At 50.2% G+C, this 27,717-nt stretch overlaps 1 pseudogene; it reads right to left on the bottom strand.

The window, feature by feature from the left end:
* Positions 1–2,768: 2,768 nt before the first annotated feature.
* The window catches only part of LOC119187077 (uncharacterized), a 62,903-nt pseudogene continuing 37,954 nt past the window's right edge, over positions 2,769–27,717 (bottom strand).

Genomic DNA, 27,717 nt, shown 5'->3' with positions numbered 1-27,717 from the left:
CTCTGGATTGGGACCGACGACGATCTCTGGACCGGGACTTGGCTCGGCCTTTAGACGAAGTTCCCTTTCGCTGGCCTTGGGAGCGACTTCTGGACCGAGATCTGGATCTGGACCGACTGCTTGCCTGTTGCGATGAGTCACGGCTGTCCACCCCAGTTGCAGCAGAACGACTGTTTGAACTGGAGTTGCGGTGTGCAGGCTGGCTCACACCCTCGTCGGCGTTAGCAGGTACCGTTTGCTGACTACGACGCTCTGATTCCGCACGGCGCTCTCTTCGCCGCCTTCGCACAATAAATGGAAGCTGAAACCTTTGCTGGCAACTTTTATCCGTCGTGGCGTGTGGGCCGCCACAGAATCCACAGGTCGGGGAACATTGATGGTTCTCATCAGGGTTGTTGATTCCGCACCTCTTGCACACAGCTTCGTCCGGTGTCGGACAGACGTCCGCCCTGTGCCCGAGTCTGCCACAGGCATAGCAGCAGTCATGCTGCCGATGGTAAAGCGAGCATCTGACCAGCGCTGTGCCGAAATAAATGAAGTTGGGAACTTTGTAGCCATCGAAGACAATAACCACCGTCTCAGTGTTCTTAATACGTCTGACTCCCAGAGCCGTGGGGTTTCTTTCAGTAAGGATGCTCCTCTCCAGCTCCGTCTGGCTCTCCGATGCGTCAATCTTACGGATGACCCCCTTGCAGGTCTCATGCGGGGCAGCCTCGTAAGTGTTGATGTCATACTTCTTCATTCCCAATGTAAGGCAGCTCATCCTGAGGTAAGAGTCAGCGTTCGCACGGGACGCCGTGCTAATAACTATGATATTTTGCGTTGCATTCGGGCAGACAATGTCCTGACTGATGAGCGTGGGTACAATTCCAGCCGCCTCTGCGATTGCCCGGCCAAGTCTAGCTGAGCCCGCCTTCTCAACATCCAAGCCACCCCTTGGACGGACGATAATCTTCCAGTGCTCGCTAGGCAGTCGAGGCATTCTCGATGATTTGATAACTTGATTCTTCAAGTGTAGAGCTTTTCTTGTAGCACTGAAATTGCCCCTGGCATTCTCGCCGCATGCCGTGGCACGCTCTGTAGCACTGGCGTTCGTGCGCCTCGAGCTTTTCTTCACCGCGGCGGAACGCCAGCCGTGTTCCTCTCCAAACTCTTCCGGAGGGAGTTCATCACCGTCCATAATAACAGCAGCACCGTCCAGCATATTGGCTCAGCAGGTGGAACGAAGGGCGCGTCCAAGGAAGGGCGCGTCCTGCCCGGCAGACGCCAACTCGGCGTTTGGTAAGCACGCGAGGCGTGGTCGGTGGCGTAAAAGTCCGAAAAATGCTCAAAAATGAACCTACCGGTGAAAGTCCGCTACCGACGTGAACCTTGGCAGCTTATGAGTCGACTCGTAGCAAGATCTTGAGGCACAGCACACGAAAAACCACAAAAATCATTTGCTGAAGCGGGAGCCCAAAGACCCCGGACTGCTCCGTTCTGCGCCACCTGGCGTTCCTCACCAGCGTGTTGGGTGTAGCGCAATTAATGCGGCTGATGTAGAGCGCGTAGCCAGTTCCCGACCCGTCAACTAGCAAAGCCGATCGGTTCCGCGAAGGCGAACGCGGAAGACCCCGAGCACGGGAAAGAAAGGAGACTCCTTCGTTCACACGTTTCACGAGTGGAGCCGTCAAAGGCGCCCTCGTTCGGGACTAGAAGGAGAAGGCTTACCCGGAAAAGCGTGTGGCAAGAGGCAGGTCAGGCGCCACCGTCTGAGTTTAAGCCATTGTTGGCATGCACGCGTGCCATTGAGAATGACGCGGGGACGTGACCACTTGGCTGACCAAGACATAGTGGCGGCAGGGAGACGAGCATAACCAGCGCCTCCTGTTCTCGGTGGCTTTGGCATAACCTCCCTTGTTGTACGTCATTACTGATTGCTGTTAGGATGTCGGGGCGCTTCGCTGTCACGTGCACACCTCGTAAGCGCACGGAGCCCAACGGTGTACTCACCGCTCTTAGGGAGGCTTCTACGAAGCAACATTTAATGAGAGAGCTGACGGGACTCGAGCGGGAGAACGGCTGCCGATGGAGGCAGCACGGCCTGGCATGGGAGAGAGTGTCTCACGCGCAGAACCTACCCCTTTGCGTGTTTTGTTTGGTAACATGGTTTTAACCAATGTAGTGCCTGTTATGAAGGTGTTTATGCGATTGGTTGTGATGATGCGAGTCTCAACATGTGATTGGTTTGTGTGAAGACTCTTTTTTCAACCGAGGGTTGAAAAGAGGATGTTTGAATCTGAAACGGAAGAGCGGATGTTCGGGCTCGGACTCAGGCAGTCGCCTGAGGCTGCAATAAAGCGTCTCTTCACCGAACTACGGCTCTTCCTTCGCGCTGCCACCGTGCACTCGAGTCATAGAGAAGACCCATTCCGAACCTCAAAAATCTTCCCTCCTTAGCTAGTGTAGGAGCTAGTCGAGGAGGAGGAAACTAACTGTAACCTTTACATTTGTAATCTTTCTAATGGTTACAAGTCTAAAAGCTAAATCTTGTTTATATAGGTTACACCCTTTTTTTTCGGAATGTAACCTTTGAAAAGGTATACAGCAATAGAAAAGACATAAGTTACTTTCAAAACGTCCTTTATTAAAATGTCTTTCGTGCTTTCTGAAGGACTCAAAAGGCAACTCTCATATATGCTGCAATGTGACCTATATACAATATAATATCCAACCAGCAAAACGGTGCACAAAACCAAGATGAACAAAAATATCAGTGGAGTACAAGGCTACACATTCTTCTTTCTCAAGAGCAAAAGAAGATTTTTCAGGCGGTTTGTGAGCAGTCCACGAGGCACGGGTGTGTCCGGCAAGGCAATCTTTTGCAGCAGGACAAGGACTGGTGAGAAAGCATGCGGGCACTCAAGATTTTTGATGTAGTATGTCAGCAGGCAAAACATGAGCGCCCGCTCTCTATTTCTATTAGCCATCCGGATTATTTGCTCAGCGCTCCCAGAGTAAACGCAAGTGTGTTCAGGACAGGTATACACATGGGTGCAGTGATTTGCACGTTATCCGGTAGAGCCATCTATAAAATATCACAATAGCGCCATGAAGAAACAGCACGGCGAAAATTCTTTATCAGCATACTCAACTGATATTCGTAAAAAAAAACAAGAATTTGGAGCATTCTTATATTGCTGTGATAATCAAAGCGAAATTGAAATTGTGAGAAAGCGCTTGATGCTACAGTAATTGATAAGTGTATGTATCTAGTAGTCATTCCACAAACCTTGCTGATAAGCGTGTGCCTTGAATGGCCTTGCAATTCATCGACATCGTCAAGTGCTTGACGATGTCGATGAATGTGCATTCACGTTGTTCTTTGTATGGAAACGCTTCCGACACTTCTCTTAGCTTTTTCTCCAGGTCACCAATGCTGCTTTTAAACCGAAGCTCGACTTCGATGCAAAGCTGGAGAAAAACAGTCGAGAGAAAGCAAGAGTGATGATTATTATTAACGACAAAATAAAGCTTTCTTTCTGATATCCCTCGTGATATGAGGACGTAAAGCAATACAATATTAATTTCGACCATTTAATAAAAATTAATTACTGGATAAGTGCACTGGTCCCCCTCACGAATCGAGATTTGGAGTAACAAAATGTCAGTTTTGGAACAGTTTGGAGCACCTAAAAATGCATTTCGGAGCACTTAGCTACTGCATGCACACTGATTAATACTATTTCAATACTTAGATTTTCAAGCATAGCTCCAAATAGGACTAACATGCTCCAGAGCTATACTCCTGTGCCTTTAAATTTAAAAAAGAAGGTAACTAATTTGTTTCTCCTCAGTGGAAATAATAACAACCAGCCCGTTCAGAGAGCCTGCACGTTTTGGTGTTTGATTGAGAAAGGTGCCAAGACCTTGGTTTATACATCTCGTGAAGTTTTCAAGCTAGGCCATATTATTTTTAGCATGAGCGTAACGAAACTAAAGAAAACATTTTTATATATGGGATGCCTGTTGAACAAATAAGATGCTTTTTTTGCTAGGATGCTAATGAATGCGTGATGTTCTGCTGTGCTGAATACCAATGAGGCTCTCATTTCTGCATTTTGCTGGAATCTTTTTTGCATAGAGCATTTTCCTTTCCAGTTTTTCCTTCAGAATACGGAAGGGCTATTCCAAGTTTACAGCATGTGGATTACCGCAAGATCAATATGCGCTACAGACAAAGGACTATGCCCTCCGGCTGCGTTATGCTCGAGGCTATACTTTTGTGCCGAAAATGACATGGATCATTCGCTAGACGACCTTGAGCGCAAGAGAATATATGTCCTCGGCGCACGCGACCTCTAGCACTGTGCGGGTGTTCACGTCGAATATTCCGACTGTCGCATACTAGATATACTATGGCCTCCGAGATTAGCCGATCTCATGGGTCATGGTAGCGCGGCCACTCGCGGCCAGGCAAAAAGGGGGTGGCGTGGCTCGCATTGATGCACCGAGAACGCTCTGCCTGAGCGCTTCAGCCGAAACGACCTCGGGCTTTCTCCTGCATCTAAAGTAATGCATCGACGACGGCATGGCCTCGTTGGCCGACATCACGTCCCCCTTTCCCTTTATCATTGCGATTCGAATGATTCGTCCGCTCACTATTTGAGTATTCGCGCACCCACAGTAAGACGCAGTCGTATACAGAACACGTTGCTTCAAAATAGTGTGAGATTAGGCGCACCGGTGACACCAAATACAGCTTAGAATGACAAAAACCTCAGCTTAAGCACGAGTCCACATACGTTTCATGTACATGAACACGTGCTGTCACGCGTAAACCATTTTTATTGATCAAGTGCGCAAATATACCACCTGCGCGGAATCAATCGACACGTAAAAAAAAAGATTTAGTTATAAGAGGTTGGCTTGTGCACGACTCGTGAGCTCCTTCCGAAGCTGTTTTTTTTTTGGCCCAATGGTTCTGCATGGTGGAGCACACTACGGCAATAAGATTCACAGGCCGTGCGATTGCAAAACGTTTTAAGTAGCAAAGGAGAATTTCTATAATTAAAAGCACAACTTACTCAGCCGCTCCTGATGCATACACGTGACGTCTGCAGAGCACTAATATATTGACGCATCTGTTTCGCGCTGTCGCTAATCTTGGTCGGGGGGGCGCTGGCGTCGATCGACGGGAGCGGTCGCATACCACGTCGGCTCTGTGAAATATCGCAATTATTTGCGTCACATCAAGTCGTCCTCCTGCAAGCCATTTACCACCGTCTCCAAGAACATCAGCCGCAACCGAAGACATCACGTCTTGTCAAGGTGGGCCGTCTTCTGACCCTTTTTTGGTGACTTGAAGCTTTCGCCAAACCACCGCGGAGTTAAGCCTAACCGCAGTAAGGGCCGCGCTGGCCCTGCCCGGGGTTTCCCCGGTAATGGCGTCTCCAAATCAAATCACCGGCTACGATCCGGAGTCCCTACAGATAATACAGATGGATACCGCTCAAACCGAGACACCTCTACCAACCGAGGAAGAGTACCTCCAGGATATGGTCCGCGTCTGGCGCGGAAGGAAGAACACAGCAGTGGCGTCGAGAGACGCCAGGGCTCCTGCAGCCAAACAACAAGCAGCGTCTCGCCCTCAGCAAGCACAGGGCAAGAACGCGCCGAGCGTCGCCTCGCAGCGCGTCAAGCAACTCCAGTGGCGGCCGAAGAACACGCCGCGCATCGAAGAAGACGACGTCATAGTGGTGCTGAAACCGCGTGAGACGCTCGACCTCAAGGCCACGTTTGGTCCTGGAGAAGCCGGTGCTGCAGTCCGCAGCATCCTCGGAGCCGACGCAAGTGTGGGACTTGCGGTGTGGCCCCGCTGGGATCAGAATGTACTTGTGTGCACGCTCAAATCAGTGGACGCCGCCGAGAGACTCCTCCGGGACATTAAGCTGCCAGTCGGGGGCCGCCAGCTAACATTCCGGGGACATCCCAAACTCTCCGGTGAGTTCTGTCGGGGCATCGTGCATGTCTCTCAAGACGAAACGTCCGAAACTGTGAAAAGCAAGCTCAGTGCTGAGCCAAATATAGTGTCTGTGCGCAAGCTTGGGGACACCCCGGTTGCGGTGATCACCTTCGCGGGGACCAAGGTGCCACGGACGGTGTTATACAACTGCGAGCGGCTCCCTGTTCGCTTGTATAAGAAGACAGTGCCTGCATGCCCACTTTGTGGCACAGTGGGCCATCGAGCAGATACTTGCCCGCGCCCGCAGCCCGGCCGCTGCACAAGCTGCGGCGTTCAGGTACCTGCTGCTACTCCTGACGGCCCTACGGAACACCAGTGCATTCCGAGCTGCCTCCTCTGCGGCGGTGGCCACAAGACTGGAGCTCCCGGTTGTGCTGGACGGTTCCGGCAGCCGGTCAAGTCGGGATCCCCACGCGGATCCAAGCCGAGGACAACGGGGGGGAACGGGGGGAACAAACAGGCTCCGACTCCCAAGGCTGGCCCCAAGAAAGCACCAGCCGCCAAGTCGAATAAGCCAAAACTCAAGAAGACCGATACCGGGCACTCCACCAATGTAAAGCCTGGGACCCCGACGGAGCCTCCTGCCTTGGTCAAGGACTTCCCACCCTTGACACCCGTCCAAGCACAGGTGAGCTGTTGGGGTGGGGCAGTCTCTGGACCTTCCTCTTCTCCCTCCCCTACCGAAACCGCCCTACAGCAGCAGATAGGGGAGCTCAGGCGCCAGAACCAAATTCTTGCGCGCAAAATTCAGGAATTAGAAGCGAAGCAGGTTGGGTCATCCGAGCCAGTGCAGGAAGCCGAGGCAGAGGACAGGGATGACGGCTCTTCCGTCACATCCCGCCTCACTAGCGTCTCGCGGCAGGACGCGGACACGGTAGTTGGACCAGCTTCCATTACCGGATCCATAGGTCGCATCGAGTCCCTAGAGCAAAAAACCAAGCAATTAGAGGCGAGCGTGGCAGCCCTCCCCACTCAAATTATGTCGGCAGTCCGCGAGTCCTTTCAGGACATGTTCACGGCAGCCTTAACGCAAGCACTTCCCGAAATTGTGGCGCAGGTCTCTAACTCAGTTCTTAAAGCCATGCAGCCCTGGGTTATCGCCCAAATTAAAAACACCACTCAGACCGACTCCCCGCAGGTTAAGCGCAAGCCGGCCTCCCGTCAGGCAGCAGAAGAAGGCTTTTCGGGGCCGGCTCCAGGTCCGGACCGGTCCTCTGCACCGTAAATAAATACTAAAAGATGGCTAGCCAATCTAATAAACAAGCTAATTATCTAAAAAAATTTGAGATTATACAATGGAACTGCAGGGGTTTTAGAGCCTGGAAAAAACGGTCGCACCTCCAGCTCTACTTGCAGTCCCTCGGAAACATGCCCGCCTTGCTTGCTTTGCAGGAGCCCGGTTTGGACGTTAAATTCTCTGGCTATAGCACTTTCCAGGGGGGGCCTTCGTCATGCATCCTGGTGAACAATGCATATACCGCGATTCAGGTCGATTTAAACTTAAGTACTGAACAAGAATACACAATGGTCAGAGTACTACCTCTCAGACGTCGCGACCAGTCAATACACATCCTAAATATATACAGCCCCCCGCATAAGCCCCGCGTAACTTTTAGCGAAATCTTCCTCCGGGCGATCAAGTTGGCAGACAAGGACCCCTTAGTGATCGTGGGAGACTTCAATGCTCCCAGCCTTCACTGGGGCTATCACTACGAGAAAGCCAGAGGACGTAAGCTGGCGGAGCTTATCTCCACCCTTCGCCTCACGCTGCTCACGGATCCGGCGTACCCCACTCGAGTGGGGAACTCGGTAACCCGTGACACATGTCCGGACCTCTCTCTCGTAAAAAACGCTAAGGATGCTACCTGGGAGAACTTGGGCGATTCTCTAGGCAGTGATCACTGCCTTCTCCGGGTCACACTCCTGGAAAAGTCAGCTCATAAAAAATGCGGTCAAGCCAAGTTGACCGATTGGACCCAATTTCGCAATCAGACTATCCCTCCCGTACTATTTTCTGGAGGCTATGCAGAATGGGCTCAACACGTAAACAACATTCAGAAAAGACTTACTACTACCCTCCAAACCAACAAAGAAACCCCCGCAGTTGACAATCACCTCCTACACTTGTGGGAGGCGCGCCGAAGCTTAACAAAACGTTGGAAAAAGCAGAAGACTAATCGCAAATTACGTATCCGCATAGCCCAACTCACGGAACAAGCTGCAGCGTATGCTGCCCAACTCTCAGATTCAAATTGGATAGCCCGCTGCGACGCCGCAGCTCGTCAGATGAGCTCGAAGGGGACATGGCGTCTCTTTTGCAGTCTCATAGACCCCTCTCAAACGAGAGGGGAGGCGCAGAAGCAGCTCCGGCGAGCTCTGCAAGGGTACCAAGGCACTCCGGCACAGCTTGCGGATGCTCTGTGCGATAGGTATCTCTGTCGTACGGAGGACCCGCCTGGGCCGGCGTACACGTACTCTGGTAAGCCTAACCACCAACTCGATGCCCGTTTTGAGTTGCATGACCTTAAAGCGGCTTTAGCTAAAATGCGCAGGGGTATGGCTCCGGGGCTGGACCGCATAACAGTAAAGCTGTTGGCAAACCTCCCTGACACAGCCTACCTCCATTTATTGGAATACATGAACGAGATCTGGGACGGCCGTGCGCTCCCTTCCGAATGGAAAACGTCACTTGTGACTTTTATCCCTAAAGCAGGCAAGGCCGTGAATACGGAAAATCTGAGGCCCATATCACTGACTTCGTGCGCGGGCAAGCTCATGGAGACGATGGTACGGGATCGCCTCTCCCCATACCTTGAGGGCAAGGGCTTCTTTGCAGACACCATGTTTGGGTTTCGCCCACACATGTCTGCACAGGACGTCCTTCTCCAGCTCCATAGGGCCGTCATACAGCCCATAAGTATGCAACACAATGATAAAGCCATCCTCGCCCTTGATCTGAAGGGGGCTTTCGACAATGTTAAACACAGCAGCATCCTGGCTAACTTGAGCTCCACTGATTGCGGGGCTAAGGCCTTTGCATATGTCAGAGATTTTCTCTCTAAACGCCAGGCACTTCTTCGCATCGAGGACGAGGAATATGGCCCGTACATTATGGGAACGCGGGGTACCCCACAGGGAGCAGTGTTATCACCACTCCTTTTCAACATTGCTATGATGCGCCTTCCAAGCGAATTGGCCAGGGTGGAAGGCACACAACACGCAGTATATGCCGACGATATTACAATCTGGACCACTAAAGGGAGCCTTGGTGAAATGCAGGAACGCCTTCAGCAGGCCGCATCCATAGTCGAGGCGCATGCCAACGATTGTGGACTCCAATGTGCTCCAAACAAATCAGAGCTTCTGCACGTTAGAGCGAATCCAAGAGATAAGTCAGCCATACACATCTCCCTGTCTGGGGTTCCCATCAGAGAGGTGGAGGAGCTCCGAATTCTGGGCCTGTTCATTCACCACAGACTCAGACCGGACTCCACTATAGCGAAACTCAAGAGAATAGGCGAACATGTAGGGCGCATGATCCACCGCGTTTCCAACAAGCGGGGTGGTCTGCGGGGCAGAGACGCGCTTCGGCTCGCGCATGCCTTCGTGACTAGCCGAATCCTCTACGCCGTCCCATACCTTCGCACTAACAAGCAAGAAGACGAAAGAATAGATGCCATCATTCGTAAGGCTACTAAACGTGCTCTGGATCTCCCGGTGGCCACTTCCAACGCCAAACTGAGGGCGTTAGGTGTGCTCAACTCCTACCAGGAGTTGCGGGAGGCCCACCTTATGAATCAATATACGCGGCTAGTGCAGACGGCTCCCGGGCGCCGCCTGCTAAACCGCTTACATATACAGCACGCTTGCACTGCAGAGGAGGCGGAGCGTATTCCGGAACTGTGGCGGCATATGCTCTCGGTCGCTTCACTCCCCAGTAACATGGATAAGCACACGCACGAAAGCAGAAGACAGGCGCGGGCTCGGACGCTTGAGAGGCAACACGGCTCCCGACCTGGTGTATTCTACGTAGATATAGCAGGGCCTTCGCCCACGGGATTTTACACGGCCTCTGTAGTTCACCGGGAAAAGCATGTCAATGGGCTCTCGTTCCGAGCACAAAATCCAGAGCGCGCTGAGGAAGTCGCGATAGCGCTTGCTGCTGCGGACCCCAACTCGAAAGTTATCATCACGGACTCCAGGAAAGCATGTACTCATTACTTGGTAGGAGAGATATTCCCCCTAGCCAGCCAAATTCTAAAACGGGCTCTCGCTGATCCAGCCCCGAAACGCATCGTATGGGCTCCTGGCCATCAGGGCCTACGAGGTAATGAGGCCGCTGACGCGGCCGCCCGAGCGCTTACCCACCGGGCTCCTCACCTTGGCTCTTATGACTCGGAGGCCAATACACCGCTGCTGCGGTTCAAAGAAATTCTCACCTATTATCGTGACACTCACCGCCTTTACCCGGCTCCGGCAAAGGGGCTGAGTAAGGCGGAAGAGCGAACTCTAAGGCGCCTGCAGACAGGTACTCTACTCTGTCCTGCAATCCTAAAGCATTTCGATGCGAACACAGATGGGCGGTGCCCACACTGTGGGGAGACGTGTGACATCTTCCACATGGTATGGGCATGTCCGAAAAATCCCCACCTACCCCCTTCCCCTACCCCTTCCCGAGAGGCATGGGAGACTGCCCTCCTCGACAGCTCATCACTAGAGTCTCAACGGGCTCTGGTGAGACGGGCGCGAGTAGGGGCCTCGTCATGCGGTGTCCCGGACTAAGGACGCCGACCATGTAGCAGGGTCATGCTTTGGCCCCGTACCTCTCTCTTTTACAATAAATGTTTTTCATCATCATCTTGGTCATGCCATCCGAGATCAGACTGCGCATGCCGTCTCGGAGGCAACGTTTCGGTGCATTTAGGCAATAAATCGCGCTCATTTATCACGATCGATGGTGGAGAAAATCTCGCTTGGCGCAATACGCGAGCGTAGGATCAGAATTCATAGAATTCACAGTTTTATATATTAGTGACCTGCTGTTCCGTGCAGCAGAATATTAGAAAATGCCGGCATGCATTCTTTGCCATGCATTCTTTGGACTCGGAAATAGACTTGCACTTACAGTTTCTTCTAGCAAGAAATACTGGGGCAGTGGATCATGGCTTTTGCAGCGTTCTTTGTCACATTAAGGAGGGCCTGCATCCTTTCTGTGTCAAGCGTCACGGCGCTCAAATGGGTCGCTTTTAAGGCCTGAAACACATTGAAAGAAAGAAAGTGACTACGAGTTACCAATGTTCAAAACTATGTAAACTAAATTGCACATGCAAACAAACCTGTAGCTCGGCAACAGCGTTATCTTTGTGATCTCAGTGGTGGGTGAAAGAACAGTGACGTGCGCTCTTTTCGATTTTCTGTGATTCCGCACATTTCGAGCTACAGTAAACCTCTTGATGAATAGGCTCTGAAAGAAATTAAATATGCTTGTGACCTCCAACTTAAAAGCTGTTTTTTTTCTACCTAAAGTGGCACATATTTATAGTCATATGCACTCTAAAGACATTAACGTAGAACAGCTAGCACCACCAAATTTGCTGCATTAGTTCTTTGAGGAAGTAAAAATGAAACAGAGCACACTTGTAAACCTTTGAATGTCGATGAAGGGCAAGGTGTGCTCTGACATGAACCAGTGAAGCGAACAGAACTGCTTACAACAATTGGAATAAAAAGTATACTCTCATTTGAAAGGAGCATCAGTTATACACAGCGCTTTTCAGAGTACTTACATAAACATGGGTCCTCGTAGCCAAAAGGTGCTCTTCAGGCTCATCCCACAACATCATTGGGTATTTCGCGGCGAGTGCTTTACCAAGGACTTTGTACATTGAGCGACGCTCTCCTTTGTTCCCAGTGGTAATGAGATTATTCTCACTGAAAGAAAAAAAATGCAGATCCTTCTATCCCTCGCCACAGAAAGATGATGCACAATATCAGCAAGGGCGACTGATATAACAGCCTGAGTAGCACTTGCGACTTGATTCAAGGTTTAATCGCATGCTGGCGCTATGATGTACCTTTTTTCTGCATTCGAGAATACATGTGATATCTGAAAAACACAGCGCGAGCCCATGCACCGTTAGAAGCTCCGCCGCGCATCATCCAAACCAGTGCCTTATGCAAACATTCTGAATGGCTACAGAGCCATTCAGGAATGCGTAACCAGTAACTTTGTAACCAAGGTTGTAACTAACCATATAACTTAAGCTGCGTGCTGTGGTGTATCTTTAGATCTAAAATTAAGATCTGTGAACTGAATCTAAAACAGCGAAATAGAACAGCATGGTTCAACAGCGGAGAGGAGAACTTACTCCACAAACAAGGTCGATTCTGCGCGTAGCTGCCGGGAAAGTTTTTTTTTTTGCAGCCTTTCTGAAACTGCTTCTCCTTGCAGGACAGGCTGAACGCTGTCAGAGAATTCTGGCATATTGTGAAGGTGCCAGTCATGAAATTCCTAAGCAGAAAAAAAAACAAGCTTTATTCACAAGGGATCTCTCACACCAAGTACATGCTGCATTTTATTCGCACGTAGCAACGATATGAATAAAAGGCGCCAAAATCACAGGCATTACAAGAAAGGCCTCATGGATACATTTTGTGACAGCATAAACGACATCTTTTCTGGCGTAAGTATAAAGTGGCCAGGGATACAAAAGCAGTTCAGGTTTAATCACAACACTGTGCAGTGTCTTCAGCAGCACAAATGCATTCAGCCGTTGTGAATAGCTCACTTTGTCAATAGCTCACCTATGAAAGATGAAAGATGAAAGTCTTGCCTAACCAAGGTTCAATTGTTTCTATTTCACCAAACATCGGAACCTCATTTTGTTGAAATACAACCACATCATAAACAGAAATTTTGACACCAGAGACAAAGGCAGAGTGCATGGACATAGCTGTCAGGCCAATAGCGGAAGGGTCCAGTCCAGATGGCAAAAAAGCCGACGTCAAGCACACTGGTGCACCTACATTTGTTGCAGTGACACTTTCCGTAGCCACCAGCTTGGGCTGACGAGGCCCATCCCACAAGTAATTGGACATTCTCATCTGATAGTAATTGGCAACAGATACTGGAATGTTTTTGAAATTCCAGAAGTTTTTTTATTTCGGGAGAGCATTTTTACTTTCAAATCGCATGGTCCAACGGTTTTGGGAAAGACCAAATCTCCGTATTTTAGAAACCATATGCACCAGCATGTGCAGTTTCGGTTTGAATGAATCAGAACCATATAGTTGCACAAGAAGCTCGTTATGGCGCGCTACCATGCATTCAATGTCCCTGAGTGTATCTGGGGAGATAACAGGAGAAATGAATAATTGTGTGATGACGCACAGCAGCCGAAAACATTCGCAATGAGGATCTTGTGCAGCCTCTTCAGGCATATATCCATCGATAATAATGAGAAAATGCAAAAGTAGTATTAAACTGGAGCTTGCCGAACATGGAAAGCTGAAGTCTGACTCAAAGCTCCGGGGGTAATCACTTTTACTGACATGTCTATGAAAGCAGAACTGTGACAGGGCAGCATTCAGTTCGCTGAAACTCATCCACATTGCCTCCCTGACAACAAACTTGCTGAACAATGTCATCTCCAGAGGAACGACCCCCTCTAACAGAATGTGCATTGGGTCATATAGCAAATCTGTGAGGACTGAGAAATTAGCGATTTCCGCAAAGACAGATCTTGAGTTAATTCCGAACTGTGCTGACAATTCAGTACGGTCCTTTTTTGAAGTTGCTGCCTCAAGCGCTAGCAAATCCTCTTGGTACTGGGACTCTGTACGTAATGGGCATTGTATTTCATAATAAAAGTTATGAAAATCAGTTGTAGGAACTTTGCAGGTCCGGCACGCCAAACGGACATTCTTACTGAAGCTTTCTTTAAAGCCCGCTATATTGTGGCATGCCAAGGAGTCCCCAACACAGGCGAGCAAAAAACCAAAAAAGACTTATTTACCACAGGCAGTCTTTAGTGCACAGCCACTTTGGAGTGAATGTAACGTGGAAACAAAGTCTTGAAGGAGCAAATGCTTTGCTTCTTGTGATTTAAGCGCACTTGCTTTCCCCACTCCAAGTAAGAATATGCTGGCTACTTTGGATCTTTCTGACGGCGGAATGTTAACAAAAGAGACATAAAACACAGTTAACTTGCCTCTACGGCCTCTTTTCATGCCTAGAGGATTGGTCAATTCATTATCATCGCTGTACAAAAACATTGATTGATGATTGATTTGTGGAGTTTAACGTCCCAAAACCACCATATGATTATGAGAGACGCCGTAGTGAAGCGCTCCGGAAATTTCGACCACCTGGGGTTCTTTAACGTGCACCCAAATCTGAGCACACGGGCCTACAACATTTCCGCCTCCATCGGACATGCAGCCGCCGCAGCCGGGATTCGAACCCGCGACCTGCGGGTCAGCAGCCGAGTACCTTAGCCACTAGACCACCGCGGCGGGGCGCTGTACAAAAGCATCACAATAGTGTTCATCTGATGAGATCTTGCAATTGGGTGCATTTGAAAACGTGTTCTGTAAGTGAAATCTCTTAGCAACGCATCATTTGACGTCTCCAATGCACACTGAAAGAGGCGCGCATAGCTCGGGTGATGTAGCAAGTTCTCAATCAGTCTCTTCAGTGGCACAAAGTAACCTTTCTCATCATGCCAAAGTTTCACTTCCTCTGCTTGAACATAAATTCCTTGAGAAGCATATAGTGCCTTTCTTGATCTGTCATTTTCAACTCCAGACACATTAACGGATGTTCCAGCAGTCGATAAAATATCTTTTACCCCCGCAACAACTGCATTGACTCCCCCTATCGGACATCGATAGTGCGACTGAAGCTGTCTCGCCAGACATGAGAGCTTTGTGACGATATCCGTACTAGAAAAGTCCTCTACCGCATTGTGCACATCATTCTCGGCATACCCTGATGCTGCATCGAACGCGGCGCTGCATACATTTTCGGCCGTATAAACAAACGTCTGCGCCTGAGCCGGGGACACGCTCGGTTGCTTTTTAAGACTACTGTGAATGCCACAGTCATTGATTTGAGATGATGCGCATCCGCTGTCCGTATGCAGTTTGTACTACGCCGTGTTCAGGAATTTCTTTCTGCACCTTGTGCATATCAAATAAACCTTGCTCAGGTGCAGTTCCCGTACATGTCTCACAAAGGTGTAAAAATCTCGTGGTAAAAGTACGCGCTGAACATGTGTGTTTGCCGACCTTGCCGGCTTTTGAAGACCGAGGTGCTTCACCGACGCTTTCCCGCGGTGCTGAGGTGGAAGGGATTTCTTGCGACACCCCTGCAAACATCGACGGCACTAATTGTACACACGTGCAGCAACATACCTCTCTCTCTATCTTCATGTATATATATATATATATATATATATATATATATATATATATATATATATATATATATAGCCAAAGGGGTGCCCCCCTACGTCCCTAAATTCTAATGGTTGTATGTGTTTTAACGAAAATTAATAAAAATGGGTGTGTTTCAAGGCCTTCCGAAAGTGCCTTCCCTTCCCGAAAAAATTTCCTGGCTACGGGCCTGCCACATAATATGCAATAGCTATACTTTCGAACAGTTTCATTCAAACCATAACTAAATGGAACGAAAGTACACCATCCAGTTTATAGAAACGACAGCTCTACTTCATAAGCAGTGCATTAGTGAGAAGGCAACGGTAACAAGCACTGCTCGGTGGTTCTCAATACTATTGGTTCCTTATAATAATCTTACAAGAAAACGTATATTTACAGATATTTACAACGATTACACGCGATGACAATGCCTGGCGCACTGGCGGGCTGGAACCAGTCTCTATCCACTTCGTAGTCTTTTTTTTCAGCCAGGAACCCTCTACCGCTTTATGCCCAAATCCCACTACTGTCTTGTGGCACTACCCCGCGGCGTTAAAGCGCCGACCCGGCGCTTGTCACGAAAGGGGAGTGTTGGGTGACACATAAGGCTTCAGTCTGACGACGTGCACAACAGTGGATGGTGGTGGCATTGAGTGCGCTTCGTCGACGACTCGCTGTATCTCGTAGGTGAGGTTGGTGATCTTGCGAAGGACTTTGTATGGTCCGTCATAGCGAAATAAAAGTTTTTCTGAGAGGCCGATGTGACGACATGGGGTCCACAAGAGTACGAGAGAACCTGGTGCATACGAAACTTCGCGGTGGTGGCGATCGTATCGATCTTTCTGAGAGGCTTGAGAAAGCATGAGTCGTTCTCGGGCAATCTGTCGTGCTGCGTCGGCTCGCTCTATTGCATCGCGGACGTATGTGACAGGGGAGCTTGAACCAGCGGGAAGGAGTGTATCAAGAGGCAGAGAGGGTTCCCGTCCATAAAGAAGGTAGAACGGGGAATAGCCTGCGGTGTCATGTCTGGAGGAGTTGTAAGCGAAGGTGACGTAGGGTAACGTTGCGTCCCAGTCACGGTGGTCTGGAGAAACATACATTGACAACATGTCCGTGATAGTGCGATTCAGGCGCTCTGTAAGTCCATTAGTTTGTGGATGGTATGCCGTTGTGAACTTGTGGTTCGTGGAACAGGAACGTACGATATCCTGGACGACGCGAGATAACAAGTATCGGCCTTGGTCAGTAACGAGCTGTCGAGGAGCGCCGTGATGCAATATGATGTCATGTAGCAGAAAGTCGGCGACATCGGTAGCGCAGCTGGTTGGAAGAGCGCGGGTGATCGCGTAACGTGTCGCGTAGTCGGTTGCCACGGCAACCCATTTGTTCCCGGATGCAGAAGTGGGAAATGGCCCGATAAGGTCGAGCCCTACGCGGTTGAATGGTTCAGCAGGAATCTCAATATGGTTAAGAAGGCCAGCTGGAAGCGATGTTGGTCGTTTTCGACGTTGACAAAGGTCGCAGCTGGCGACATACTTTTGCACAGAGCGATATAGGCGTGGCCAGAAAAAACGGCGCCGGACGCGATCATAAGTGCGGGTGACTTCCAGGTGACCAGCGGCAGGTTCATCGTGAAGCTGTCGGAGAACATCTACACGCAAATGGGAAGGCACGACGAGAAGGCGGTCAGGACCATTAGGGCGCATGTTGTGGCGGTAGAGAACTCCTTCATGAAGGAAATACAAGTTCAGAGAAGTGGGTGGAGTAGCGGAACTCAGGCTTTCTATGATGGGAAGTAAATCCGGGTCGCGGCGTTGCTCAGAAGCGATATCAAGAAAGTCTGATATTGATAAGACGCAAGCCTCCGTAGCTCTCTCTGTGGCGTCTGGTGGATCCACTGGATACCGTGACAGGCAGTCGGCGTCTTGATGGAGGTGACCAGATTTATACACGACCGAGAAGGTGTATTCTTGGAGGCGGAGAGACCAACGACCGAGACGTCCCGTGGGATCCTTTAGCGAGGAAAGCCAGCAGAGTGCATGATGATGAGTTACAACAGTAAAACTGCGGCCGAAGAGGTACGGGCGAAATTTAGCGACAGCCCAAACAAGAGCAAGACACTCTCTTTCGGTGATGGAATAGTTCCTCTCGGCAGGGGATAAAAGGCGGCTGGCGTAGGCGATGACACAGTCACGTCCATGCTGACGCTGAGCTAAAACAGCACCAATTCCGTGGCCACTCGCGTCCGTACGAACTTCTGTCGGGGCAGTCTGATCGAAGTGGGCTAATATTGGCGTAGTCGTGAGGGCTGCAATGAGCGCCGAAAATGCAGCACTCTGGGGCGAATTCCAAGTAAATGGGACGTCTTTTTTAAGAAGCTCGGTGAGAGGCCGCGCAATATCGGCGAAATTTCGGATGAAGCGGCGAAAATAGGAGCACAAACCAAGGAAGCTCCGGACATCCTTATGAGAAGAGGGCACGGGAAATTGAGTCAATGCGCGAATTTTGTCCGGATCGGGCTGTACCCCAGATGCGTTAACGAGGTGACCAAGTACAGTTATTTCGCGACGGCCGAAACGGCATTTGGAGGAGTTCAGCTGGAGACCAGCGTTGCGAAGTACTTGGAGAATACTGGACAGTCGCTCTAGATGGCTTGCGAACGTCGGTGAAAAAACAATTATATCATCTAAGTAGCATAAGCAAGTCGACCATTTGAAGCCGCGCAGAAGGGAGTCCATCATGCGCTCAAAGGTGGCCGGCGCATTACAAAGCCCAAACGGCATTACTTTAAATTGGTATAACCTATCGGGGGTTACAAATGCTGTTTTTTCTCGGTCCCGTGGGTCAACAGCGATCTGCCAATAACCAGATCGAAGGTCAATGGACAAGAAAAACTTTGCGCCATGAAGGCAGTCAAGGGCGTCATCTATTCTTGGTAAAGGGTAAACGTCCTTCTTAGTGACCTTGTTGAGATGTCTATAGTCGACGCAAAACCGCCATGTGTTGTCCTTCTTCTTGACAAGCACGACCGGGGATGCCCACGGACTAGATGAGTGTTCGACGACGCCTTTGGCGAGCATTTCCTCGACCTCTTTCTGGATGACAGAGCGTTCGGTAGCGGAGACGCGGTAAGGGCGGCGATGAATTGGGTTGGCATCGCTGGTGTTGATGTGATGGGTCACAACTGATGTCTGGCCTAAAGGGCGGTTGTCAAGATCGAATATGTCCGCATAGGATGTCAACAGACGGTGGAGGTCTTGTGCTTCGGAGGGCGAAAGATCTGGCGCTATCATTTTGGCAATGTCAATGCTTGACAGGTTGGGCGCAGTGAGCAAGTTGACGTGCGGAGTAGGTTGCTGAGCCGACAGTTCAGAAATATCACACTCTTGCAACGACGACATGATGCCTAGTTTAATACCAGCAGGCAGCACATGCGTGGAGAAACCAAAGTTCAAAAGAGACAGATGGGTCTGATTGTGGCATACTCTCACCACGGTGTGCGGGACAGCAATGGAGTGCTTTAGCACAACGTCGGTAATAGGTGAAACGACATATTCACCATCGCGCACAGGCGGATCACACACGAGCTGCACGTAAGTCGCGGCATGCGGCGGAAGATGCAGGAACTCGGTGGCACAAAGGCGACTTTGAGCGTCATGGGCAACAGCGGCGTCAAAAGGCAGTTCCAACTGAAGAAGACCCGTCGAGCAGTCGATAAGGGCGGAGTGCGCAGAGAGAAAGTCGAGGCCAAGAATCACGTCATGTGGGCACTGCTCAAGCACGGTGAACAATACGACGGTCTGGCGCCCAGCAATACACACGCGAGAGGTACACATGCCGAGAGCGGCAGATGTGCTCCCATCGGCAAGCATTACTGCACGCTTATTAGGAGGCGTGATCACTTTTCGCAGTTTAATACAGAGAGCAGCGCTCATGACTGAAATTTGTGCACCAGTGTCTATGAGGGCTGTAACGGTAACGTCATCCACCAAAAGGTCCAAAATATTGCGGCGTGTAGGAATCGTCAACAGAGGATTTGCAGAATGGGTCGTTAATGCAGCGTCACCTCCGGGAGCTGCATGGTCTAGTTTCCCGAGGTTGAGGGCCCAGGTCGTGCAGGGGACCTGGATCGAAAAATCATCGGCGAGAGAGATCGGCGGCCTTGGGGTGACGGTGACCGGCTGAACCTTCGGCCCTGAACGTTAGTAGGAGCAGGCTGTGGATCGTACGGAGTCGAAAAGCGGCGAGAACTGCCTTCAAAGCGACGCCATGTCCCAGTGTGATATGTGTCGTGCGCGAAGCTTCAAAGTGCGCGCCATTCAAAGTGCGCGCCATTCAAAGTGCGCGCTTGAAGCAGACAACGACGAAGGGAGCACGAGCGCTGAGTAGCGTGGCGGCGAAGGTACGAGAAGGAACGAGGAAGACGGGGCTCTCGACTCGGCCGTTGGGTTCCGGACCCGAGCCTAGTAACAGTCGAGCCCGGCCTACCTGCCACGTTCTACCTGCCACGGCCGTGCGTCGCTGACGTGCTGCGGCTTCAAGGCATCCTGTGCTTGAGGACACGCGGAGCTGTCGGGCTACGGGCACGAGTTCCAGCAGAGGTGTCCGGCCGGGACGCGGCCGGTGGTAGTGCCTGGTCTACCGCGCCAACTGGTCCACCTGGTCTACCGTGCGAGCAACGCGGAGCTGTAGGACTACGGGCACGAGCTCCAGCAGATGTGTCCAGCCGCGACGTGGCTGCGGGGGCGGAGCCTACCCATCAACTAGTCGCCTGGTTGACCGTGCGGACAACGCAAGCCAGCTCAAGACGTAGCAACGAACCTCGGTGAGACCGACCTCCTGTCTTGTGTCCATGCTAAAAAGGAGGGACGGTTAGTTTAGGACTTTGATAGTTCACAGAGACAGTGAAGGATTCTTTAAATAGCCTGTCCATGTTATGTGTGTTCGTTTTTCGTGTGTATAAAGTGTGGCGTACAAACGGCCTCGTCTTTTCGTGGGAGTCTGGGGCGACGGCTCGGACACCCATTAACTAAGAACCTGCACGTTGCTATAACACCCCCTGCAATGTAACACTGGCGTCCGCGACAGGACGAGGCCATTTGTATCGCTTGAGTCAGGCTGACGATTAGTGAGGAAAAGATGAGCTCGACAGATTTAATGGCGTTGGCCATGCGCATGGGTTTGGAAGGTGCGGAATTGAAAACTTGGATTGATGAGCGAGAAGCTCGAGCTCGTGAGGAAAGGGCGGCAGAAAGAGAGGCGAAGAAGGAACAAATGCAGTTGCAATTACAAGTCGAGGAGCAGGCCCAAAGGACGATCCAACTGCGCCTTCAACTGACTCAGACTGAAACCGCCAGAGAGCCTGTCGGGGCAGACATAGGTCGATCATCAAGGGTGTCTTCCAACGTCAATCCTCATAATTTTATACCAGGATTTGATGAAAACCGGGATGACCTAGATGCGTACTTAAAAAGGTTCGAGAATGTGGCGACAGGGCAAGAGTGGCCTAGAGACAAGTGGGCCACGGCTCTGAGTTTGTGCCTAAGCGGAGAAGCGCTAAAAGTGTTTGGTCGCCTATCCCCTGAAGATGCACTTGATTACGAGAAAGTGAAACTGGCTCTATTTCAGCGATTTCGCTTCACAGCGGAAGGATACCGTGAGAAGTTCCGGCACAGTAAGCCTCAAGAGGGAGAAACCGGCCGGCAGTACGCTGCACGATTAATGAGTTTTTTCGACCGATGGGTGGAAATGTCGAAAGTAGACAAAGAATACGCGTCAGTTCGTGACCTGATTGTAGCTGAACAGTTCATCAGTAAGTGTCATGATCGAGTGGCGCTCTTTTTGCGTGAAAAGAATTGCCGTAAACTTGAAGAAATGGCTGAAGCGGCAGATCAGTTTTTAGAGGCACAGCGACAGTCTAACCTGCTTGTTTTCCGAGAAAAGGCTGAAAACGGCATGGCTGTGAAAAGTGGGAGCACGACCTCAAAAACTTCAGTGCAATGTTTTGTTTGCAACAAAATCGGCCATAAAGCCTCAGATTGTCGCGCTCGGACGAAGCAAACTTACTGTGGGCATTGTCGTAGGGCAGGACACGATACCCAAGTTTGCACCAAGAAACCCGCCACGTATAAAAAGGCTTCATGTATATTGTCCGAAGAGAACTCTAAAGACAATGATAACGCATCCGGCGGCGGGCCCGAGAATAATGTGTCGGGGGCAGTAAACACGCAACAAATGGCAACGAAATATCAGATGCCAGTTCTCCAGGGTCTCCTATTTGGTAAGCCTGTCTCTGTTCTTCGGGATACAGGAAGTAACACGACGGTTGTGCGACGTTCCCTCGTGCCCGACGAAGTGCTGACAGGAGCTATGACGACAGTATTTTTAGCCGATGGGAGCAGAATAAAAGTTCCCGAAGCAAAAGTGGAGATATTTTCGCCCTATTTTTCTGGCACGGTGATCGTTAAATGCATGACTTCCCCATTGTATGACGTCATCGTGGGAAACGTGCCAGGATCCCGTGATCCCAATGATCCAGATAGCAGGTGGAGCGAGGGACTGTCGGAAAGGAAGACGAAGTCTAAAAGCGTCAAGGAGAGATTAGGGGTGATGAAAGCAGATCGCTACGAGAGACCAATGATCAGCGTAGTCAAGAATTCAAGTACTTCGTTGGATTCGGTGAAAGCAACCGCTTTGAATATCAACCAACGAATCTTCAAGATTGAGCAGGCGGAGGACAAGAGCCTAGATCTCTGTAGGAACAAAGTTGGGCAGGTGTTTTTTGGGAGAGGATCGACAGAATATTCGTTTGTTATGCAAAAGGGAGTTTTATATCGCCATTATCGGTTATCCTCCGGCAAGATAGTACAGCAGGTAGTTGTTCCTCGCAAACTGCGGAGCCAAGTACTGCAGCTAGCTCATGAAAGTCTGATGGCGGGCCATCAAGGCATCAAGAGGACAATTGACCGAGTACTAGGATCATTCTATTGGCCAGGAGTTCAGGAAGAAGTAAAGAGATACGTGCGATCCTGTGACATTTGCCAAAGAGCATATCCAAAAGGTAAAGTGGGCAAGGCGCCTCTGGGCGTAATGCCGTTGATCGACACCCCCTTCGAGCGAGTGGCAATCGATATTATCGGTCCTTTAAAACCTGTGTCGAGAAACGGAAACCGCTACATATTGACCATGGTGGACTTCGCCACGCGCTACCCGGACGCGGTGGCCCTGCCAGCAATCGATTCGGCGACAGTAACAGAGGGCCTGGTGGAGATGTTCTCACGCGTAGGATTCCCGCGTGAAATTCTATGTGATCAAGCATCTTGCTTTACTTCCGAACTGATGAAAGAAGTCAACGAGTTACTGGCCATTAAGCACCTCAGTTCTACACCTTACCATCCTATGTGTAACGGGTTGGTGGAACGATTTAACGGTACGTTAAAACAGATGTTGCGGAAGCTCTGCCAGGAGGAACCAAGATCCTGGGATCGGTTGCTTGCCCCACTCCTTTTTGCCTATCGTGAAGTGCCTCAGACCAGCACGGGATTTTCTCCCTTCGAACTTATTTACGGGCGTGACGTCAGAGGACCACTTAGTTTGTTAAAAGAATTATGGATTGGAGAACACATCGGCGACGAGGCGAAGACAACTTACGGATATGTATTGGATCTGCGAGATCGTCTTGAAAAAACACTGCAGTTGGCTCATGAGAACTTGACACGAGCAAGAAAATCACAGAAGCAATACTATGATCAGCGAAGCACGAAACGTCAGCTTGAAGTAGGCGACCGGGCCCTTATTCTACTCCCTACTACGGAAAATAAATTACTCATGCAATGGAAAGGACCTTTTAAGGTCACAGGGAAAAAGGGCAGTCATGACTACTGGTTGGACTTGGGACGTGACACCAAGTTGTTCCACATCAACATGTTAAAGCGTTACGAGGATCGCGAACCGGAGAGGTTTACACAAACAGCGTCATTCGTAGTGATGGAAGAAGAGGAGGCAGATTCACCTATACCAGTTTACACTATTGACCAAGGGACTGGGGTGGAGACAATTAATATAGGTGAAGGGCTGGCTGAAGAGGAAGCTGCTGAGCTCCAGCGGATTCTGACCAAATACCAAGATGTGTTTTCCGAAATGCCAGGAAAGACCAATTTGCTGGAATGCCCGCTTCGACTGACAACACCGGATCCGATTTGCACTCCGCAGTACCCACTACCACTGGCGATGAAAGAAGTGGTTGAAAAGGAAGTTCGAGATATGCTCAAGCTCGGGGTGATTGAGCGATCCAATTCGCCATACAATTCCCCCTTGGTGCTAATTAAGAAGCCAGATCAAACTTATCGGACATGCATAGACTTTCGTCGCATCAACGAGGTGTTGATATCAGATGCGGAACCCATACCACGGACGGATATGATGTTCGCAGAGGTTGGGACCAAGAGGTTTTTCTCGAAATTCGATCTTACCAAAGGATACTGGCAAGTTCCACTGGAACTGGAGTCGAGATCGGTAACCGCATTTTCAACTCAGACCGGACATTACCACTTTATCTACATGCCATTTGGAATCAAAACTGCGTCTGCAGTGTTCACGCGTTTGATGAGAACTCTTCTCCAAGGCCTCCCGAACGTAGCGCATTATATCGACGATGTTCTCATCGCTACTATGACATGGAAAGAGCATTTAGACACATTGCAGCAATTCCTGCACAGAGTGAGAGAAGCAGGATTGACTATCAAACCCCAGAAATGCGAAATCGCTATGACTTCCGTCGTATTTTTAGGCCATCGTTTAGGAGGAGGGACCATCCGAGCAGTGGATAGTACTGTCGAGAAGATTGCCAATGCACAAAAACCTCAAACAAAGAAGCAGCTTCGATCGTTTCTTGGATTGGCGGGATATTACCGCGATATGATTCCCCATTATGCGGAGAAAGCTCAGCCTCTCACCGAACTAACTAGGAAAAAGGAGAGAAATAAGATTTGTTGGAATCCTGAAAGAGAGGCAGCATTCGAAACACTTAAGCAAGCCCTTGCTTCTGGACCAATTGTAAAGGCTCCTGATCCGGAGCGAAGGTTTGTACTTCGGTCGGACGCATCTGACACCTGCATCGGAGCGATATTAATGCAGGAACATGACGGATTGTTACACCCTGTATCTTATGCAAGCCGCCAGTTGCTGCCCCGGGAAAAGAATTACTCTACCATAGAGAGGGAGTGTTTGGCATTAGTATGGGCGGTACAGAGGTTTCACATTTTTTTGTATGGGAACCAGTTTGTTGTACAAACAGATCACCAACCTCTACAGTACTTAGCCCGAGCCAAACACTTGAACAGTAGGGTCCTGAGGTGGAGCCTGGCATTGCAAGAATACTCATTTAGCATTCAGCATATAAAAGGGTCGGAGAATACCGGTGCGGACTTCATGAGTAGATTGTGAGCCAAGAGTTCGGACTTCATGCACTGTGATATTGGGTGTTGGACACTCAAAGTATGTCAGTGTATTTAACGGTGTTCTTGTGTATTTAGTAAATATTGGACCTCGACATGTGAACTATACAGAGGACATATACAGTGAAGGGGTTTACAGACCGCGCACGTGTCAGCAGTTTTTTTTTTTTTTTTAAAAAAAGAAAGAAAAAAACTCATTTAAGGGGGGGCTTTTGTGATATGTGTCGTGCGCGAAGCTTCAAAGTGCGCGCCATTCAAAGTGCGCGCCATTCAAAGTGCGCGCTTGAAGCAGACAACGACGAAGGGAGCACGAGCGCTGAGTAGCGTGGCGGCGAAGGTACGAGAAGGAACGAGGAAGACGGGGCTCTCGACTCGGCCGTTGGGTTCCGGACCCGAGCCTAGTAACAGTCGAGCCCGGCCTACCTGCCACGTTCTACCTGCCACGGCCGTGCGTCGCTGACGTGCTGCGGCTTCAAGGCATCCTGTGCTTGAGGACACGCGGAGCTGTCGGGCTACGGGCACGAGTTCCAGCAGAGGTGTCCGGCCGGGACGCGGCCGGTGGTAGTGCCTGGTCTACCGCGCCAACTGGTCCACCTGGTCTACCGTGCGAGCAACGCGGAGCTGTAGGACTACGGGCACGAGCTCCAGCAGATGTGTCCAGCCGCGACGTGGCTGCGGGGGCGGAGCCTACCCATCAACTAGTCGCCTGGTTGACCGTGCGGACAACGCAAGCCAGCTCAAGACGTAGCAACGAACCTCGGTGAGACCGACCTCCTGTCTTGTGTCCATGCTAAAAAGGAGGGACGGTTAGTTTAGGACTTTGATAGTTCACAGAGACAGTGAAGGATTCTTTAAATAGCCTGTCCATGTTATGTGTGTTCGTTTTTCGTGTGTATAAAGTGTGGCGTACAAACGGCCTCGTCTTTTCGTGGGAGTCTGGGGCGACGGCTCGGACACCCATTAACTAAGAACCTGCACGTTGCTATAACACCCCCTGCAATGTAACACCCAGTGTTCCAAGATGAATTGGATGACCAACGATTGCGACAGTAGCGTGCAATGTGGCCGGCGCGAGAGCAGTGAAAACAGATCGGTCTATCATCCGACGTTCTCCATTCAGCAGGGTTCCGGTAGCGGGAAGGGTAGCGGGAAGGGTACACCGGAATCTGGTTAACAGAAGTCGAGCTCTCGGTGGTGCGAACAGCGCAAACAGGTGTGATGCCGAGATTTGCTATTTCTTGGCGAACGACGGCTTGGATGAGAGAGACGGTGGATGCGTTGTCTTGAGGACCGTCAGAGGCGATGGCTGCAGGAGCCATTGCTTCGAGTTCGCGACGAACGATTCGGGTGACATTTTCGGACGATGTAGCTTGCGTGAACTTGGGGCTGTCTTCACAGGTCGAAGTGGCTGCAGTATTAGGCAGACGCGCAAACTGGCGGGTTATGCGACGGTTCTTGGCGTGCTCGAAGCGCTGACACTCCTTCACAACCGCGTCGACGGTGGCGCAATCTTTAACGATCAACAGATTGAAGGCGTCATCGGCAATTCCCTTCAATATGTGAGCGATTTTGTCAGTTTCGCTCATGTTCTCGTCCACCTTTCGACAGAGGCCCAATACGTCCTGTATGTAAGATACATAAGATTCTGTCGATGTCTGCACGCGACATTCCAGGTCTTTCCTCGCGGCCTGCTGTCGCCCAAATGGCCTGCTGAATAACTCGAGAAGCTTCAATTTGCAAACGTCCCAGCTGGTCAACTCCGACTCATGCGTCTCATACCAGGTGAGCGCCGTATCCCGCAAGTAAAATACAACGTTGGCCAGCATCAACGTAGGGTCCCACCTATAGTATTCGCTCACGCGCTCGTACAAAGCGACCCAATCTTCAACATTCACCTTGTCCTTGCCTGTGCCCGAGAAGGTTCCGGGGCCTCGTGGAGGCAGGAGAATCAGAGGAGGCAGCTGCTGCTGCTGGTGCTGGTGCTGCTGGTGCTGGTGCTGGTGCTGCTGATGCTGCTGTTGCTCTTGTGGGTGAGCCTGTTGAGCCATTGCAGAAAAATGAAGGTGGCGACCACTCCGAAGTTCCTTGTTTGTTTGCCGGAAAAGCCAGGTAGGCGTACCCCGCACCTCCACCAATAATCTTACAAGAAAACGTATATTTACAGATATTTACAACGATTACACGCGATGACAATGCCTGGCGCACTGGCGGGCTGGAACCAGTCTCTATCCACTTCGTATTCTTTTTTTTCAGCCAGGAACCCTCTACCGCTTTATGCCCAAATCCCACTACTGTCTTGTGGCAATATGGTTCTTAAGTGGTTAATTCGTAATATTATAACTCCTTGAAGAAAAGTAGGCCATATACTAACACGCCACCGTCTACTATTTGCCGTTATGCTACGCGTGTGTTTGCAAGGAATGACTAGTGTGTTGCATGACAATTTACCTTCATGGCAAGCGACGTCAGACTGTTCCTCAAGGTCTAGCTCATGTTCTGATGATAATGAATGGTCTTCCGAAAACATTGTCTCATATGCATTGAAAAGTTGCGAACAAATAACCGATTTAATGCCTGCCAAAGCACTCTATGCACTGGTTCCTTGTAACGCACTATCCTCGTTAGCCATGCTCTTGTCGTCTTGTATATAGCTATATATGTTCATGAATTATGCGCCAGGGAGTGGTCAGAATACCTTTTAATGTGCAGCGGTGTAAAAAATTTAATAAAACACTTCACCGCCTTATGTTGTTTAGACATCTACACTGAATAGAGAGAGAGAGAGAAATAATTAAAAGGAAGAGACAGGGAGGTTAACCT

The sequence above is a fragment of the Rhipicephalus microplus genome, chromosome 6 (assembly GCF_043290135.1).
Source record: "Rhipicephalus microplus isolate Deutch F79 chromosome 6, USDA_Rmic, whole genome shotgun sequence".
In the NCBI taxonomy this organism is placed as follows: domain Eukaryota; kingdom Metazoa; phylum Arthropoda; class Arachnida; order Ixodida; family Ixodidae; genus Rhipicephalus; species Rhipicephalus microplus.
This window is presented reverse-complemented; position numbering and strand designations above follow the sequence as displayed.